The 17,116-nt window shown below is 45.2% G+C and overlaps 1 long non-coding RNA gene across 1 annotated transcript; it reads right to left on the bottom strand.

Moving 5' to 3' along the window:
* Positions 1 to 7,713: 7,713 nt before the first annotated feature.
* Positions 7,714 to 15,462, bottom strand: LOC121045291 (uncharacterized). Its single transcript, XR_005797680.1, has 3 exons — positions 15,338 to 15,462; positions 11,893 to 12,087; positions 7,714 to 8,277 (listed from the first exon to the last, which is right to left on the bottom strand). It is a non-coding gene; the product is annotated as an uncharacterized LOC121045291 (long non-coding RNA).
* Between the last annotated feature and the right edge of the window lie 1,654 nt (positions 15,463 to 17,116).

The following is a 17,116-nucleotide window of genomic DNA, read 5'->3' as shown; positions in this document are numbered from 1 at the left end:
GGACTCCTGTGCCTACAACGACAAAGATGTACGCTGAGCTCACGCATCTGTGTTCCGTAGTGCCCGCCTGGACACGAATATTTATCATCCATTCAGCCCTCTCGGTGGATGTAATGCTAAGCACACCGCGAGGTCAGCCCCCTCAGTCTTTACGACAACGCCACGGGTAGGTACCGTTATCTACACCTCATACATGAGGAAGGGAAGGCACTGGGGTGTTGAGCAACTCGCTGAAATGGTAGCATCAGGGTATTCAAACTTACAGCCTGGCACCCGAGACCTTCCCTTGGGGTGCTGTGCTGGACTGCCCCTCACAACTTTCCAGCTCGAATCTGGAAGCTCTGGAGACCACGGCTCCCCCAACTATCACCGCCATTTATCGACTCCATCACCTGCGTCCCATCCTCCAGTTCACGGTCTTACTTTCGTTCCGTTGTGTCGACTTCCTCGCTGGGGCTGAGTGGTATGCGTTGTTCGCCCCATCCTAGAGCTCAGGAGAGTGAGGTGCAGAGAAGTGAACTTGCACAGCTGGTGGGTGGAGAGTCAGGGTTCAGACAGAGGCACGTGCACACCAGACCCCCCAAGCCATGGCTCCAAGATGCGTTTTTCACCCGGCGCCACCGCAGCAGAGAGCAAGCAAGGAAGGAAGGACATCTAAGAGAGTAGCACCCCCTGACTTGCCTCAGAGCAGGCAGAGGGGTCAAGGGCCAGGCAAGAAAGGAAGGTCATTAAGGAAATCACGGACCCTCCCCCCACCCCACCCCCCTATCACGGATGTGACATAATGAGGCGAGGTGGTTGCTATTTCCTAACCAACTTTGATAATATCCAAAGTGCTTTATAATCTTCTTCCCTTTCACCTGGCACACTGGCCAGACTACCTTGATGCAGTGGAGCCTGCCAGGCTGTCAGAAGCCACCCCTCCGACACTTTCTTGAAAACCCTTCCATCAGCCCCCTGAGATTAACAACACAGCCCCACGGTGTCCCACAAGTTGGACTTTGGGGGTTGCGTGCATGTGCACGAGGACAACAGCCACACCCTGCCCAGGGAACAAGTCGGAGAAGGAGGGCTAGCCCGGGTTCCACCAAAAGACATGCTGGGCACTCAGGGTGGTGCTTATGGAGGAACTTCCTTATCTCTTACCTTTCCTTCCCTAGCACCTTCTCCCCATTTCTTCTCCCTTTGTCTCTTGCTTCTTTTATTTCCTTTCTGGAAAAGGAAGCCCCATGTGGTAGAACAAGCACTGTCCAGGGAATCCAGAGACCTGGCTGTACAGTCAGCAAAAAATGAAAGATGCCTTGTTCAAGGGCGGCAGTCCCAGCCCTGGGTTTCTGTCGCTGACCAGCCAAATAGCCGCCTTCTTCTCTCTAGATTTCAGCCCCCAAATTGTAACCACAGGACAGATGCATTAGATCAGGGCTTCAGGCTTTCTGAAAAGATAAAGTTTATTTACAACTGTTTACAATTACAGTAAAACCTTGGTTTGTCAGCATAGTTCTTTCTGGAGACTTGCTTGAAATCCAAAGCACTTGCCTATCAAAGCGAATCTCAGGAACCGTTGGCTCAGTTGTGATCCTGTGACGTTCGGTGCCACCTACTACTCGTATTGCAAGACACTGCTGGTTTATCAAGTTAAAATTGATTGGAAATGTTTGCTCGTCTTGAGGAATGCTCGCAGAACAAGTTACCCGCAATCCAAGGTTTTACTGTATTTTTGAGCCTATACTTTGCAGATAGTAGATTTTACATTAAAAAAAAAAAATTTCAAGACTATTGGCCTTCCTTGAAAAAAATAGGTCCGGTCACACGGGACCTACAGTCTTCATGCTAGTTGTCTGTTGGCACTGAGTTCCTTTGCCTCTTCTAGATGGAGCATGCGTTCACCACCCAGAGCTCACAGTCACTTGGTCTTACCCCCACCCTGCTCCTGGGTTTGTTAGAGGCTGGGGAAAAGACAGAACCCACAGGCACCTCAGAAGCTCCTAAAAATGCATATGGATAGAGGATTTCTTTTTTTTTTTTTTAATTTTAATGTTTATTTTTGAGACAATGCGAGAGACAGAGTGCAAGCAGTGGAGGGACGGACAGAGGGAGACACAGACTCTGAAGCGGGCTCCAGGCTCCGAGCCATCAGCCCAGAGCCAGACGCGGGGCTCGAACTCACGAACCGAGCCGTGAGATCGTGACCCGAGCCGAAGCCGGACGCTTAACCGACTGAGCCACTCAGGAGCCCCTGGACAGAGGATTTCTAAGCCTTGCCTTCTCTGTGTGAGAAAGCCTAAAAACAAGGCGAAACAAAAAGCCAGCCCAACCTGACACTGAGTGCAGCCAGTGGCAGAAACGCCATGTCCTGCACACACCATTTTCAAGGTGTCTTCACACATGGGAGCTCCGGGATTCTCCCACCCGGGGAGGCACAGGTGCCAGGTTCCTGCTCAGCACATTGCAAGATGAGGAACCTGAGCTGCAGGGAGGGAAGGTGACGCGCCCACAGTCACAATGCTGCCATTGTCAAGGGCTGAATCAAACTCGGGTTTGCTCCCTCCTGCCCGGTGCTCCTTCCCCTCTACCAGGAAGTCTCTCCGTCTCAATTTGAATACTAGCTGTTTCCCCACTACATTGTCCATTTGGTTCCTCTAACAGCTTGGCAGGTGTGCTGGGCAGCTGCTACTAAACCCATTTCAACAGATGAGGAAACTGTGGTGGTGTGGCCTGTTGGCATAAAAGCAAAGCAAGAAATTTTCCCTGGCATAACTGGAGGGAGAATGGGAGGGGTGAGTCTCACTCTCTCCCCTCCCCGTCCCCTCTCTCCCCCTCTCTCTCTCTCTGGGTGGGGGAAAGGGGGACCCCATTACACTCCCCCCGCCTCCTCTTTTTCTTCTTAAGAGAGAAAAAAAAAAGGGGGGTCAGGGAAAAGGAAAGATTAAAAAGTACCAAACACCAATCGTACTCACTTTGCAAATTTCGAAACAGCAGTCCTGGATTCTTTTCTCTTTTTCTTCCCTCCCTTCCTTCTTTTTTTTTTTTACTATGAAAACAAAGAATTATCTAATGGCATTTGAGCTTTTCAAGACACTGCATGGATTTCTCGGTGGTTCTTACCCAAATACATAAAAGGCAGAGTGGGATGCTGAGTTGTACTTCCCAAGTTAGGATACTGAATCAGTCATGGAACTAACAAGCACAGTTTCACACACCGGCTTAGAAACGACGGTCAGAGGGAACCCCAGATCACTTGGGATTTCAGAGCGAACCAAGCTAAGTCTCTCAGAATTGTTGTTCTGGTTTGGGGAACATCTACAATGTGCCAGGTATCTCCTGGGTACTTTATAGACAAAACCTTTAAATCCACAAAATATTCCTAGGAGGGCATTTGTTATCTGCATTTCCCTACTGAGGAATCGGAGGTGGGCCAAAAATGTCCAAAATGCTGCCCAAGGTCATCCCACAAGCCTGGGTCTGACTTTAAAACCCACATTCCCTCTACCACACTGAGTTTGCAATAGAAAAAAAAAAATGCACCCCCTCCACCAATATTCCTGTGAGTCAGGGCCTTTCCTTAATCCATTTATCCCCAGTGACTCTTTCTGTGTGTTTGGGGGGTTCCTACAAATCCTTTGGGGTTGTCTGAAGGATAGATCGTGTTTGGGCTACTTTGCCATCAAATAAACTTCAACAATATAATCAAAATCCAAAATAGTAGCCAATAGTGTACTGGAGTCAGCTCTCAGTTCTCCACTCATCTTAGGCTGTCACTTTTAATGTCCCTTTGGAAGGGATAAAGCCAGTTTAAACTAAGTAACGAACATTCAGGAAGCAAAACACCCATGCCACACCCTTGAGATGGTGTACTAGGGAGGAGGGAGTAAACATTAACCAGAAAGCAAATACGGAAACATCAGAGAGGTGGTGCATGGAGCAAAAAGCAAGCAAAGTCGGGTAACAGTAGCTAAGCTCATGGACTTGGAAATCAGCCAAAGTCTGGGTTCAAATCCCTCCTTTGATACTTACTAGCTGCCTGGTATTAGGCAAATTACTTAACTGGTTTTAGCCTTAATTTTCTCTGTAAATCTGGGGTGATAATAATACGCTCCTCTGAGTCTTGTTATATAGATTAACTGTTATAATGTATAGAGCATGTTTGGGAGAGTGCCTGGCATTATTATTATGGGCTCAATCAATGATAGCTGTTATTATATACAATCAAACTGCAATTAACCTATTTTCAGACTCTCTCCTCTCAAATTTCGTCACTATGCTCATATTTCAAGAAAAAGGTCACATCGGAGGTTTTTATTACTATTATTATACTATTCTTTTTACATTTCTGGAGCATGTTCTGTGGTCACTACAGATTCGAGCTAAATTGCCCACAATGTGAATATTCGCCATAGCAATAAGAGTGGCTCCTCTATGAAAAGCAGGTGAGACTGTAAGCACAGAAGAAAGAGAGTGATATGTCCATTGGACTCAACCTGTGGAAGAGAGCAGGTGGGTAGGAAGCCAACAGGTTTTGGGAAATATATGCAGAATGGAACTTTGGGGAGAATGCCAACTGTCTATCCACCCGTGCCCCAGTCCTGGGTGGGGGCACCCCGGTCAATTGATATCACGCAGAAATGGAAACCGGCAGGGACTGGAAAAGAGCAGCCAGAAGACGTAGAGAAAATAAGCCCCTAGTTCATCAGAGGCAGGATGAAAGCTGACGCCACTCCTTCCTGAACAGAGAGAATGAGGGTATCCGATAGAACAGTGCTTGGTATCTGCAATCAATGCAGCGATTCTGGCCGGGCACAAAAGTCTGCTGTGCCATTTTGGATGCCCTAGTATGAAAAGGATACTGTGCCATTAGTGAGGCCCAGTGCAGTACAGCCCAAGTGACCGGGGGGCACAAAGATCCACGGATATTTTAAAGGGGAAGTGAAAACAGACTGGCACTCTCCAGGAAACGAGACACAGAGAGGTGGGAATTCACAGAGGGACATGGCGTCTGGAAGTGAACACAGAATAAAAGCTAAAAAGGATATTGGAGTTCATTCGTCTGTCTCCCTACCTGTCTTCTGCTTCCTCTGAACCTAGGTTAAGGCAGGATGGTCCAAAAGACCATTTATTTATTAATGAGGGCACTTAAAAAAATACTAAGCATTTACCCGGGAACCAAACAGAGAACAGACAGGAGAATAATGAGTTGTGGAATCAGGGTAAGAAATGCCTACAATGGGGCGCCTGGGTGGCTCGGTTGGTTGAGTGTCTGAGTCGGGATCTCGCGGTTCGTGGGATCAGGCCCCGAGTTGGGTTCCACTCTGACAGTGCGGAGCCCACTTGGGATTCTCTCTCTCCCCCTCCTTCCCATCCTCCACTTGTTCTTTCTCTCTCTCTCAAAATAAATAAACATTTTTTTAAAAAGTGCCTACAACAACCATTCCAATGACTTTGGAATAGCGTCAAATAGCTGGAGAAAAGGAGAAAGGAAACCAAGAGATGCCGAGCAATTGATATGCTTCAGAACTGGCTTTGAAGTCAAACGCCTCAACCGTCACTCATCAGCTGTGGAACTTTGGGCAAGTCCCTCAACCTCTCTGAGCCTCAGGAACAATGTAAGCCCCGGCTTCATTGTGTTTTTGTGAACATAAGAAATAATAATGTGTATGAAACACCTAGAATAGTGTCCACCATGGAATGGGCCCCCACAACGTGGTGGGCATTGTTGCTGTTATTATCGGTGTCGTTCACGTAGCGCGCTGGGGAGAAGGGCCATGTTTTACACATGAGGAAATCACGGCTCAGAGAGGTTAGATAATTTGCCCAAGGTTGCACAGGCAGTAAATAGTGGAACTTGTACTTGACCCCTGGTTTGTCTGACATACTCCCCATCCCGCCCCATGGCAACTGGTAAAAAGGAAGACAAAATCCTTGCTTCATCTATGCTTAATCCACGCTTCCTTCATAGATAATACATTTTCTAGGAACCTAACTCATTAGCACATACTTATATGGTTTCTACAGCTCTGAGGCCTCTGCAGGCCTCAGTGAAAACCTGACTTCTATTTGGGGATCCTGGGAAATGGGTCCCAGGAAGCCAAAATAAGTAGAGCAATGGAGACTGCATGCGTTACAAATGGATAAAAATAGCATTTGAGACGATGGTTTGGAGAGAGAGGGGTCAGTTATTTGGCAAGTGACTACAGAGCATCTCTGAAGACTGGTAAAGCTTCTGTGCACACGGCCATGTTGCCTCCTTCAGCAAGCTTACTGTCCTTCTGGGACCTCTCTTCCTCCTTCTTTCTTGCTTCCCAGCTCAGAGCCTAGGTTTTGTTGAGGACAGTCTAGCTCTAACAATGGATTGTGTTTGGCCTCAAGCAATCTGGACAACCCATTCTCCTTTGCCAGTGATAGGCCATGGATGGGTGTGTGTCCCAGTTTTAGCCAGGAGATGTAAGCAAATGTCTGCAGGAAACTCCTAGGCTCTCTTGCTCTGGCAAGAGGGGGTATGTGAGAAGAACCCTTCTTGGTTCCTGTTTGGTATGGTGGGTATGAAGATGTGATGCCTGGAGCCACAGCAGCTGTCCTGCAGCCATGAGGGGAGACATTGCTGATACATTGAGAATGGCAGATCAGGAAGAAAGAATGAGCCTAAGTTCTCAGTGACATCATTAAACTGCTGTGCCAATCCTGGAGCCACTTGTTTCCATATACCTTGCTCTGTCAGTAAACTAAAGGTTTTTGTTGCCTTCCCATTGCTAGTTGGCATTTCTATTACCAGACCAATAAAATGAGACTACTCCGGAATGGGACCAGGTTATGTGTGTTTTAAATATTCCCAAATCACCCTAATAAGGTTAGGGTTCAGAACCACTTGTCTATCCCCTGAAAAGCTTAAGCATCGTGAGACGTGTTCCAGCTATTCAGAAGAGGAAAAGACTTCTTTCTGGGCGGATTAGCAGTAAAAACATTTGGGAGAAGGTAGCATTTGGTCTGACCTGGGTGGGATGGGTAGGATCTGAGCCTATGAGGATAAAAGAAAATGGTACCCGAGGGAGCAAAGCCCTGAGGAGCACAGGCTGTGTATGGGGATGCTCAAGTAGCTCACCTTGGCTGCATCACAAGGCATGAAAAGTAGGCGATGAGGCTGGAGAGATGGTTTGGGGCTGGACTGGGTATTGGGTGGTGGTTTAGTGCCACGCTAAGGACTTGGCGCCCAAGACTGAGCTAGTTGCTAGAGATGATGAAAGAGAAGTTTAAGACCCAGCCTGGTCCCTGAAATGTTTCCAGAGTAGTGGGGATGTCAAGGGTTACTCGTGAAACTCTCGGGAAAACAAATGTGCCATATATAATTAAGCTCCCCAGGTGCCACAGAGAGAAATAGCCTTAGGATGTCAGAGTCAGGAGAGAATGGTGTGGGGTAGAACAGGATCGCGAAGCTGTAGGATGCTAGAGGCGGATGGATACCTATTGGCACAGTGTCTCGCTTTCTTTTTCTTTTTTTATTTTTTTTTTCTTTTCAATGTTTATTTATTTTTGGGACAGAGAGAGACAGAGCATGAACGGGGGAGGGGCAGAGAGAGAGGGAGACACAGAATCGGAAGCAGGCTCCAGGCTCTGAGCCATCAGCCCAGAGCCCGGCTCGGGGCTCGAACCCACAGACCGCGAGATCGTGACCTGGATGAAGTCTGCCGCTTAACCGACTGCGCCACCCAGGCGCCCCAGTGTCTCACCTTCTAAATGATACTGGAATGCTGTCTATGCCACTCCTGGGAAGTGAGCCCTTGGACTCTGTCTAACCTCTTCTGGCACAAAGACTTCACTGGTTGGAATCTATTATTAGACAGTTTCAATGATCATCCAGTTTTTTATTACATCATACCAGAATCAATCTTTTTAAAGCTTTAGCCCACTGACCCTTGTTTTACTCTACTAGTCTGGGGTGAGATGAGTTGAATTATTGGTTCTACTACTCTGTAATGTTAATGCATTCAGCCCCTTCCCACAGTCTCATAGTGAATAAAGTATATTTTCCTGACCCTTGACTTTGAGATGGCTTGATTCGAGCAATTGGGATGTTGGTGGATGTAATGCCAGCAGAGGCTCTTAATGTGTGTGTCCATTTGGGAAAGCACTTTTGTACTCTTCAATCACGATGAGGAAAATATTCCCAGGGGCACCTACTGATTTCCAAAGAAAAAGAAACACATGGGACGAAACTGACCCAAACCATGACCTTGATCCAAGCGCAGCAGAGACCTCATCGGATCAAAGTCCAGCTCACCTGTAGAGCTGCAAGAAGTAAACAGATGTGGTTAATAAGCACTCATGTGGCAACGGCTGACTAAGACATACAGCGACAAAGAACAGGTTTGCTCCCTTCACACCAGAATGCTCTTCAAATAGATGGAGGTCACTATTATTCTCCCCCAAATATTACCATTTTGTTCTCATATATCCCAATGCCAATAACCATTTCTTGTGTGGCGTGCGTTCCAAACCTTCCTGAATGTAATTGCTCACTCTTTCACCCAGAACTGAGCACACGGTGCTCCAGATGTAATGTGCTCCTTGCAGAACCTATTAGGATTATCACTGCCCTTCAACTGAAAATGATACTTTATTACCACACGTAAAATTGCTTTAAATAAAAAAAAAAAAAAACCAAAAACTTCTGTTGTTGGATCATACGGAGCTTTGGGTTGATTAACCCTCTGACCTTTTCTGAGTCAATCACTGTCAGTCTGGCTCTCTGAACCTATACTTACACAGTTGACGTTTTTTTTGGATGTATTTAATATACAGATTCTATTACTCTTAAATTGTATATGGCTGTTCCTGACCTAACAACCTGGCCTGTCAATACAATTTGAATCCTTATTCTGTCATCAAACATATCAACTGTTCCTTTCCTACTTAGGCCATCCATAAATTTGGTAAGTATGCCTGCTATGTCCTCCTCCAAATCATCACAAGAACAAATATTAAACACAACAGTGGTAAAAACAAGAACCTAATGGCATATCTCTAGAGACTTCCAGGATGAATATGAGTAGGTTGGTTGAAGTTGAGTAACAAATCCCTTTTCAACTATATCGTCATCCTGTCTGTGTTTTGACATGTTGTCCACAAGAATATTATGAGTGACATGGCCTTGCTTATAACAGTATATATCAGTGAAGTAACTTTATCAAAAATGGAAATTGGTTGGAACAGCAGGATCTGCTCTTGGAGAACTGACAAGGGGTCTTAGTAATTAGTTCTTTCTTTTCTGTGTGCTTATCAACATTGTTTAATAATTTGTACCATCTAACTGTCAGGAAGCAACATTGGAATAATATCTCCAGTCTGGCGAATGTATCTTTAAAATTTTTTATGAAATTTATCATTGATGAGTAGTGTAATTTGGTACAATGTAATCTATGATGATGTGTCTTATCAGGACACTTCCCCTGGACTTGACCCCGTCTTTCTCACTCTCTTGCGGACCAGAGGCATTGTGCACCACACCAAATCCAACCTGGCCTTGCCAGCAGTTGGATAGCCCCAACCCAGACATGTACTGCTCCTATATGAAGCCAGGCTCCTACAGCTTGTGCTGTGTTACACATGCTGAGCTACCCCTTCGGCAGTAGCTCCAGATTCAGGACTATCAGGCATTTCCTCTCCCCACCCCCCACATTATGCACATCCCATCTCCCGCCCCAGGACCTTCCTATTGTCATTAAAGTGCAAGACCACCATGACCACCATGACCACCATGACCCCCACTAGGCACTTTCTTTCCTCCTTGCAGAGGGATGGTGTGGAGACAAGGCAGCTTCCCATGGTCTCCAAGAAGACATCCAGTAAGACAAAGCAATCATCTTGACAGGAAGTAATGCACTTCCCTGTATGACTTCTCTCCTTTGCTGCCTCCTAAGTTTTGCCACAAGCTTTGCTTTCTAGGTTAGCCAAAGCTCTCAGCCCCCTGCCTGTGTCCCCTTAGCACTCACTTCCTCTATCTGCTGACGACTTCCTACCACCAGCACTTTCTCCTGCATCTCAGCCTACACGTAGGGAAGGCTGGATGCACTGGAGAACCGATGCCCCAGAGGGCAGAGGATAAACCCTTCTGATTCCTCCCTCTTTGGGTGGGACGACTCTGAAACACATTCTACCCTGTGTCTCAGAGGTCCCCCGTGGGACTGAGCCCCAGATGCCTGCAGTGCTAACCACTGATCCGTGTCTTATTGAGTCCCTTTCCCTCCTTGTCTCATTTCCTCACTCCTGTTCTGGTGCTTCTTGGAATCACCTCCCAAATAAATGATTTCCACTGAAATCCTTGACTCTGGATCTGCTTCTTGGGAGACCCAACCTGAGGCACTAGGGTACCTGAGACCTTCTCCCATGATAAGAACCCCTTCCCTATCAAGGTCTCCCATTCTGATGGAAGAGTGACAAGGGTGTGCACTGGCCAGATAGGTCTTTATTTTTTTCCTATATTCTTGTACGCTATTTCTGAGTAAAATTTAAAGACGTAAATCATCAATGTTAACAGAATAGTGTGTTACCAGAGTGTTGCAGCTTGTTATCTGCAACATTATGTTAGTAGATCTCCCTTTTGCATTTCATTTCTGTCAAAATGTTATTTCAATGATTTGAATAGGTAATAAATGGGAACATGGTAAAAAAAAAAATACGTGCAGAAGGATGGATAGTGAAAGCAAGTCTCTCTCCCCCATCTTAAGTCTACTCATCTGTTACTAGTTTCTTATGCATCTTTCCAGAAACGTTCTATGCATTAACAGTCACACGCGCTCACGTTCGTGCACACACGCTCACGTTCGTGTACACACGCTCACACACAGGTACACATGCCTAACTTCCTATAGGACAGGTGGAATCCTGCACTGTACTCTATGGATTCTTCTGAATGTTGCTTTCTCATGTGAGAGTAAATCTTGATGGTCATCTCGTGTCAGTAAACCCAGACTTGCCCTATTCCTTTAATAGTGGGGCTAGTTTTCCAGTGTATGCATCATATTCAATGCCTTTTAAGTAATCTTACTCCTTTAACATCACCTAGACCCTAACATGATCTAAAACCTTGAAATAACTCTTTTATTTGCTCACAATTCTACAATCTAAACTGGGCCCACCTGGGTAATACTTCTGGTCTTGCCTGTGGTTGTCCCTGTGGATGCATCCAGCTTGGCAGGTGGATTTGGGGCTGGGATGGCTGGGTCACTTGCTGTCATTCCATGCCATTTCAGGGTCTCTCTCTTTCCTCAAGAGTTCTCATGGCCTCTCTACATGGTCACTCCAGCAGGGGAGGGAGACTGGGCTTTTTATGTGGCTCTTCAGGGCTCTGGAAGCTGTCAGCCTTCTTAATGCTTAGGCCAGAAACTGGCCTGTCTTCACCTCTGCTGCATTCTATTGGTTGGACCACATCATGGACCCAGCCATGATTCAAGGACAAGGGACTTCACAAGGGTGCAGACATAGGGAAATGTGGTTCATCGGGGGTCACAAATCTGAAACTACAAGGGACTTCAGGGGAAACTAACTAGTTAGGGGATCAGGGATCCCAACAGATGTACATCCTTTTGATGGGATTTGTGACATTTTGTTTGAAAATGTGATTATAATTTTTAGCAATGGCGGCACATCCGTAATTCACATCATGGAATTGTAAGAGGATTTACAGAGATCACCCGAAACTTCTCCTTCATTTGGCTGATGAAAGATCTGAAAATCTGAAAGGTTAACTAACAGTCAAAAGAATGACAGCATTTCCCTGACTCGTGGTCCCTGAGCCAGCCCCAATTCTTTCTCCCCCTCCTTATCTTTCATGCCCTCCATGAAGTTCCCCTCTGTAGGCTTCTGCCCATTCAGTTCCTGGTTTAATAAACATGTATTGAGTACCTGCTATGTTCTGGGCACTGTTCCAGAAGGTCATTAGTTCAGAGATGTAGTAATTCTAGCCCAATGTAAGTGGTGTGCTGGAGCTGGCTCGAACCATCACATGAGACCTGCTTGTGCGCATCTTCAACTCCACGTTTGGTGACATCATGTTGGTAGCTTGAAATTGGATGTGCTGGGAATATCTGTAGCACAAAACTTGAGAAACACTACAATTCAGGACTTTTTTTTTTCCCCAAAGAGTTGCTTGTTAAACATTTACCAGCACCCCCTGGATTTAGTCTTAAACCACATTCTCTTTTAGGCTAAGAGGGGTTTCTTTACCACAGTCCATGCTGACCTACAGGTCTCTGTCTTGTCATTCACTGATTCACCCAATCAGTAAATATTAATTGATCAACTACCATGTTATAGGCCCTGCACCAAGAAGGTGACCTCTGCTCTTTACCAGATAATTGTCTGCAGGCAGGAAAGTGGGCCTGGTGTTGCTAGATTTGCTTTAGTAACAGAACTTGGTAATCCAGATTTATACATAGCATTGCCCAAATTTTGAATGTAAGTAACAAATTGCAAAAATTTACAACTTGTGTCTGGGCCAAATTAAGCATGTCTTTAGGTTATATTTGTTAGGAGAGCCACTAGCCTATAACTTCTATACTTTTATTATTTTTATTATTATTATTATTATTATTATTATTAATTATTTTATTTTAGAGTGAGAGAGAGAGAGAGAGAGCACATGAGTGGGTGAGAGGGGCAGAGGGAGAGAGAGAATCTTAAGCAGGCTTCACACTCAGTATGGAGCCCAACGTAGGGCTTGATCCCACGACTCAGAGATCATGACCTGAGTCGAAATCAAGAGTCAGTTGCTCAACCAAATGAACCACCCAAGTGACCCTGCAACCTCTATTCTAATCCTCACAAAAGTGTGTGACATCAAGGCCCTAGGCTCTCCACCCCGCCATGCCCACTGGTCTCGCTGCAGTTAAACCACCTGGAAATCCAGCATATGGAGGGCACTCTGCCCTCTCCCCTGTGTTTAAAACAAGATCCTTGCTTACAGGTCTGTGTGGCTGCCAACTAATAACCATTTCTTCAGGTTCACGTTTCACTCTCTACTCAGCTACACTGGCCTTCTTTTAGATGTTTGAAGAGCCCATGCTGCCTTCTACCACAGGGCCTTTGTACCTGCTGTCTCCTCCTCCTGGAACACTGCACTTTTGCTTCAACACAAAGACTATTTTCTCAAGGAATCTCTGTTCTTCTAGACAAGCTCAAGTCCCTATAATTTATCTACCATTATGACCAGAGTTTGATCTTTTGTAGCATTGTGATGGCCACAAGAATGCACTTCTTAGATCTTTTTGTGGAGGGGAGTCTAATTGACTGATAACCCCAGCTGCTCTGCCCTGACCACCACCCCTCTGCTGGGCCCATACTTCCCAAGGGCTGCCCCTAGCCCATCACTGAGCATGGCAAGCACTCTCAGGCAGGTCTGTTCTTCAGAACATGAGACTCTTCTGATGGGTAACTTTGGCGTGGCCTGGATTCCCTGGGAACCACCCCACAGAGCAAGACCACTGTCTCTCTCCACCCCAGACCTGCTTCACCATCTGAAGACTGGCTCCCCCAGTCTTCTCCAGCCTCCTCCCTATTCTCACTCACAAATAAATCTCCTGCATGTTTAGTCCTGTCCTACTGGCTGCTTCTTGAGGGACCTAAACTAGTGTAAGCATCTACTATGGGGATAAATTTAGATTTATAAGTGCAATTACTTGATGCTTGCTTACCTCCCAGACTCAACTGTGAAAGCAAGGGTTAGTTCAGAGATATGTTTGTCTTTGGCTGACTGTTAAATCCCAGCCCTTCCCACAGGGCCTGGCACACAGTGGGTATTCAGTAAACACTTGCCAACTTGACAAAATAATGAAACCATTGAAAATACAGTGAGTGTTGAAAAGTAAAGGTCTGGTTAAATGTAACGTATGCTTGCCCTAACTATAGCCTGTACTGATTTCAACACAGAAACTGGAATTGGGGAGTGTCCCCTGGAGAATAAGTTAAATAAACATAAGACAAATTCAGCTAGTCCAAGTAGTTCGTGCGGTGATTTCAGAATGTCGAATGGGATGGCATTTCGATGTACTTACTGAAGGAACCTCTGCTTTCTCTCCAAGGCATGATAGTTTGGTAATGGAGAACATACTAGAAGAGTCAATTCAAATACTGTCCAAGATGGACAACCTCAGAAGTGGCACACAATGACAGCAGTGACAAAGGACTTTTCAGAGCTGACTAGCTTGAAATCTACAATGACCTGGCTTAGCATCTTTGGCAAGTCACTTTCTCTCTCCAGATTTTGATGTTCCCATCTGTACCATGAGGGGGTGGCATTGGGGGCCCTGAAGCATTTCTAGCTTGGGCAAACTCTGGATTCTAAGTGGAGTGGACAGACATCTACCAAAGTGCCCGGTACTTAGGAGGCTTTCAATAAATCTTGCTTGAATGCATTAATGAAAACATGAATGGAGGATACCTCCTCTCTCCCCTGGGTACACAAGGTTTGGGGGCCCCAATCTGTGCTAGCAGGGGAGGCAGGAAGCAGCTGTTTACCTTTGAGGGAGCGGCTGGGTGATGTGCCTGTGCAAACAGCCATTTACCCAGGTGTCAAGAGGAGGGACAGAGAGAGAACACACATTTATTCCTTTCCTCGTGGTAATGATCCAGAAACCCCAACCTGCCTCTCTGCATTTTTCCAGGCAGTGCTGGAGTGGGGGCCTGTTGTTTTCTGACCAGGCTTGGGGCCAAGCAAGACTCCCTCCCTCGTTATTCCCACTTGTACTCGAAGTCACTCCCTTCCCAGTAACTGTCCGGGGTAAATATCAGCACCCAAAGTTATCTTATTATTGGACGTTGTTTTCTGCTTGCTGTCTGTATCCTCTCACTGGAATAGAAACACCTTGAGAGTAGGTCATTTGTCTTGTTCATTGCCTTATCTCCATAGCTGGAGGGGTGTCTTGGACGTGGTGGGCCTGCTCAATAAGTAGATGTTGACTGACTGATGGACAGGTGAGCTGTGCCCCAAGCCTGGTCTGGTGACATCCCCAGCCTGGAATTACCACCATTAACGTCACCTCGTTGGGTACGTCAGCATCCTTGAGTCAATCATGGCAGTCATTCTCATAGTGTCTGTCTTACCTCCTACTCGTTCTTAGTGTATTTCTCTAAGTGAGGTCTCCTCTGTAATTTAAATAAATGTATCTAAACTCTACATTGTATGTCATGACTATAAATGGAAGCCAATATCACTTCCCATAAGGAGAAAGTAATCATAAATATGAGGACAATGGTCATAAACCTTAGTGCCAAGGGGATGGCGAATGGAACACTATTTCAACGTGTTTCATCCTTTGTAAAACTAGGCATTGTATTGTATGCATTTACCAACCTTATTTTGATACAGGGTCCATAGGCTTCATCAAACCTTGTAAGGAGTTTATGTCCTCTTCCTTAAGAGCCATGGAGAAGACATACCAAGGTGCAGTCTGCCAATGGTCCAAGTTTGAGGTCTTTCCTTTTCTAAAAAGGAAAATCCAGTCATGGTAGGATGGTGTGAAAGACATGTTAGCACTGAGCTGAGACCCTCCATGACGTAAGAAGGACTAAAAGAAGACAGAAAGGGAAAGGGCTTTTTAAGTGTAATTTAGTGTCTGGGTGCCACATTAAGTCATCTTAGTTTCCTTGGGTGAAGGTAGAGTCTTCAGAAATATCAATTAAATTGCACAAAATTATTTAGGTTTAAATTTAATTGCACACAAATTATTTAGGGTTAAATTCCAAACCCATTATTTTGGATTAATTTATCAGTTCATATCACTAAATATTTGTTGTATGACTATGACTATTATTGACAAAGCTGTGCAATAAGTTCACATACTAAAGAGCTTCTGAGTAACTGGCGAAAAATGGCTATGTAATCATGATATCAATATATATATATATATACATATATATATATGATAAAATTTAATTTCTCCCATGGTAGGTGAATCCCAAGATGCCATAAGATTGATGAGAATGTAACTTAGTCCAGTGTTGGATGGCGGGGCTGAGAAAGGATTCCTAAACTTTGAGCCAAATCCTAAAGGACAGGCCCTCTGTCTATTATTCAAAATTGCCTGGTCATGAGAACTCTCCCTGGGACTTGTTAAAATAAAGATTCCTGGACTCTATTTCAGACCAGCTAGACCAGAATCTCCAGTAGAAGGACCCGGAAATCTTAAAAAAAAAAAAAAAAAAGTACCCCAGGTGATTCTTATCATTAGACAAATTTGGAAGCCAATGTGCTACCTAAGTCAGTGGCTGGCAAAGTTGCCTGTGCATTGGTAACCTGTCAATATATAGATACTGGGCTTATCTAATCAGATTCTCTGATTACAATGGCATGGCCATTTTAAGATGCTCCTAAGATAACTTTTGTGCTCACCATATCTTGAGGATCACTGAGCCTGGTTGGAGATGGGTGGTGTAGAGGTTAGGGTGTGGATAATGAATATCCCAGGCAGAGGGAAGAGCGTAAATAAATACTACCTGGTGTAGTATTTGGGAATCTACAAGTACCAGAGCACAAAGAGAGATCACAGTAAGAGATGCCGTGGCAAGGAACTTGGAATTTCTCCTATTAGGTCAGCGCTTCTCACTGATAGATGTGTGTATGTGGTTGGAGATGCACCCATCAGAATCACCTTTAGAACCTGATAAGATGAAGTGTTAGAAGCAGAAGTCTATGAAGTAAGAAGAGCACTAGGATATTTTGTTCTGGTAACTCCTCTAGCTTTAGAGTGAATTTTAAAAATTATTGAAAAAGGTGCGTGGCTGGCTCAGTTAGTAAAGCATGTGACTCTTGATCTCAGGGTTACACGTTTGAGCCTCATGTTGGGTATAGAAACAACTTAAAAATAAAAAATTCTTGAAGTATAGCATGCTTGCAGAAAAATGCAGGAATATAAATTTAAAGCTTGACGAATTAACACAAAGTCAATACCCAACCACCAGCCAGATGACAAGGTAGAATGCTACCATCAACTCAGATGCTCCACTTGTTTTCCCTACCAGTTGTTACCCTTGCTTCATCCCCGAAGTTAACCACTGTTCTCGCGTCTAACATCATAGGTTAGTTTTCTTTACTTTTTGAGCTTAATATAAATGGAATCATGCAGTATAAACT

Source organism: Herpailurus yagouaroundi, unplaced genomic scaffold (genome assembly GCF_014898765.1).
Source record: "Herpailurus yagouaroundi ecotype Mexico unplaced genomic scaffold, PumYag 190, whole genome shotgun sequence".
Taxonomy (NCBI): domain Eukaryota; kingdom Metazoa; phylum Chordata; class Mammalia; order Carnivora; family Felidae; genus Herpailurus; species Herpailurus yagouaroundi.
The sequence above is the reverse complement of the archived record's forward strand: the minus strand, read 5'-3'. Positions and strand labels throughout refer to the sequence as shown.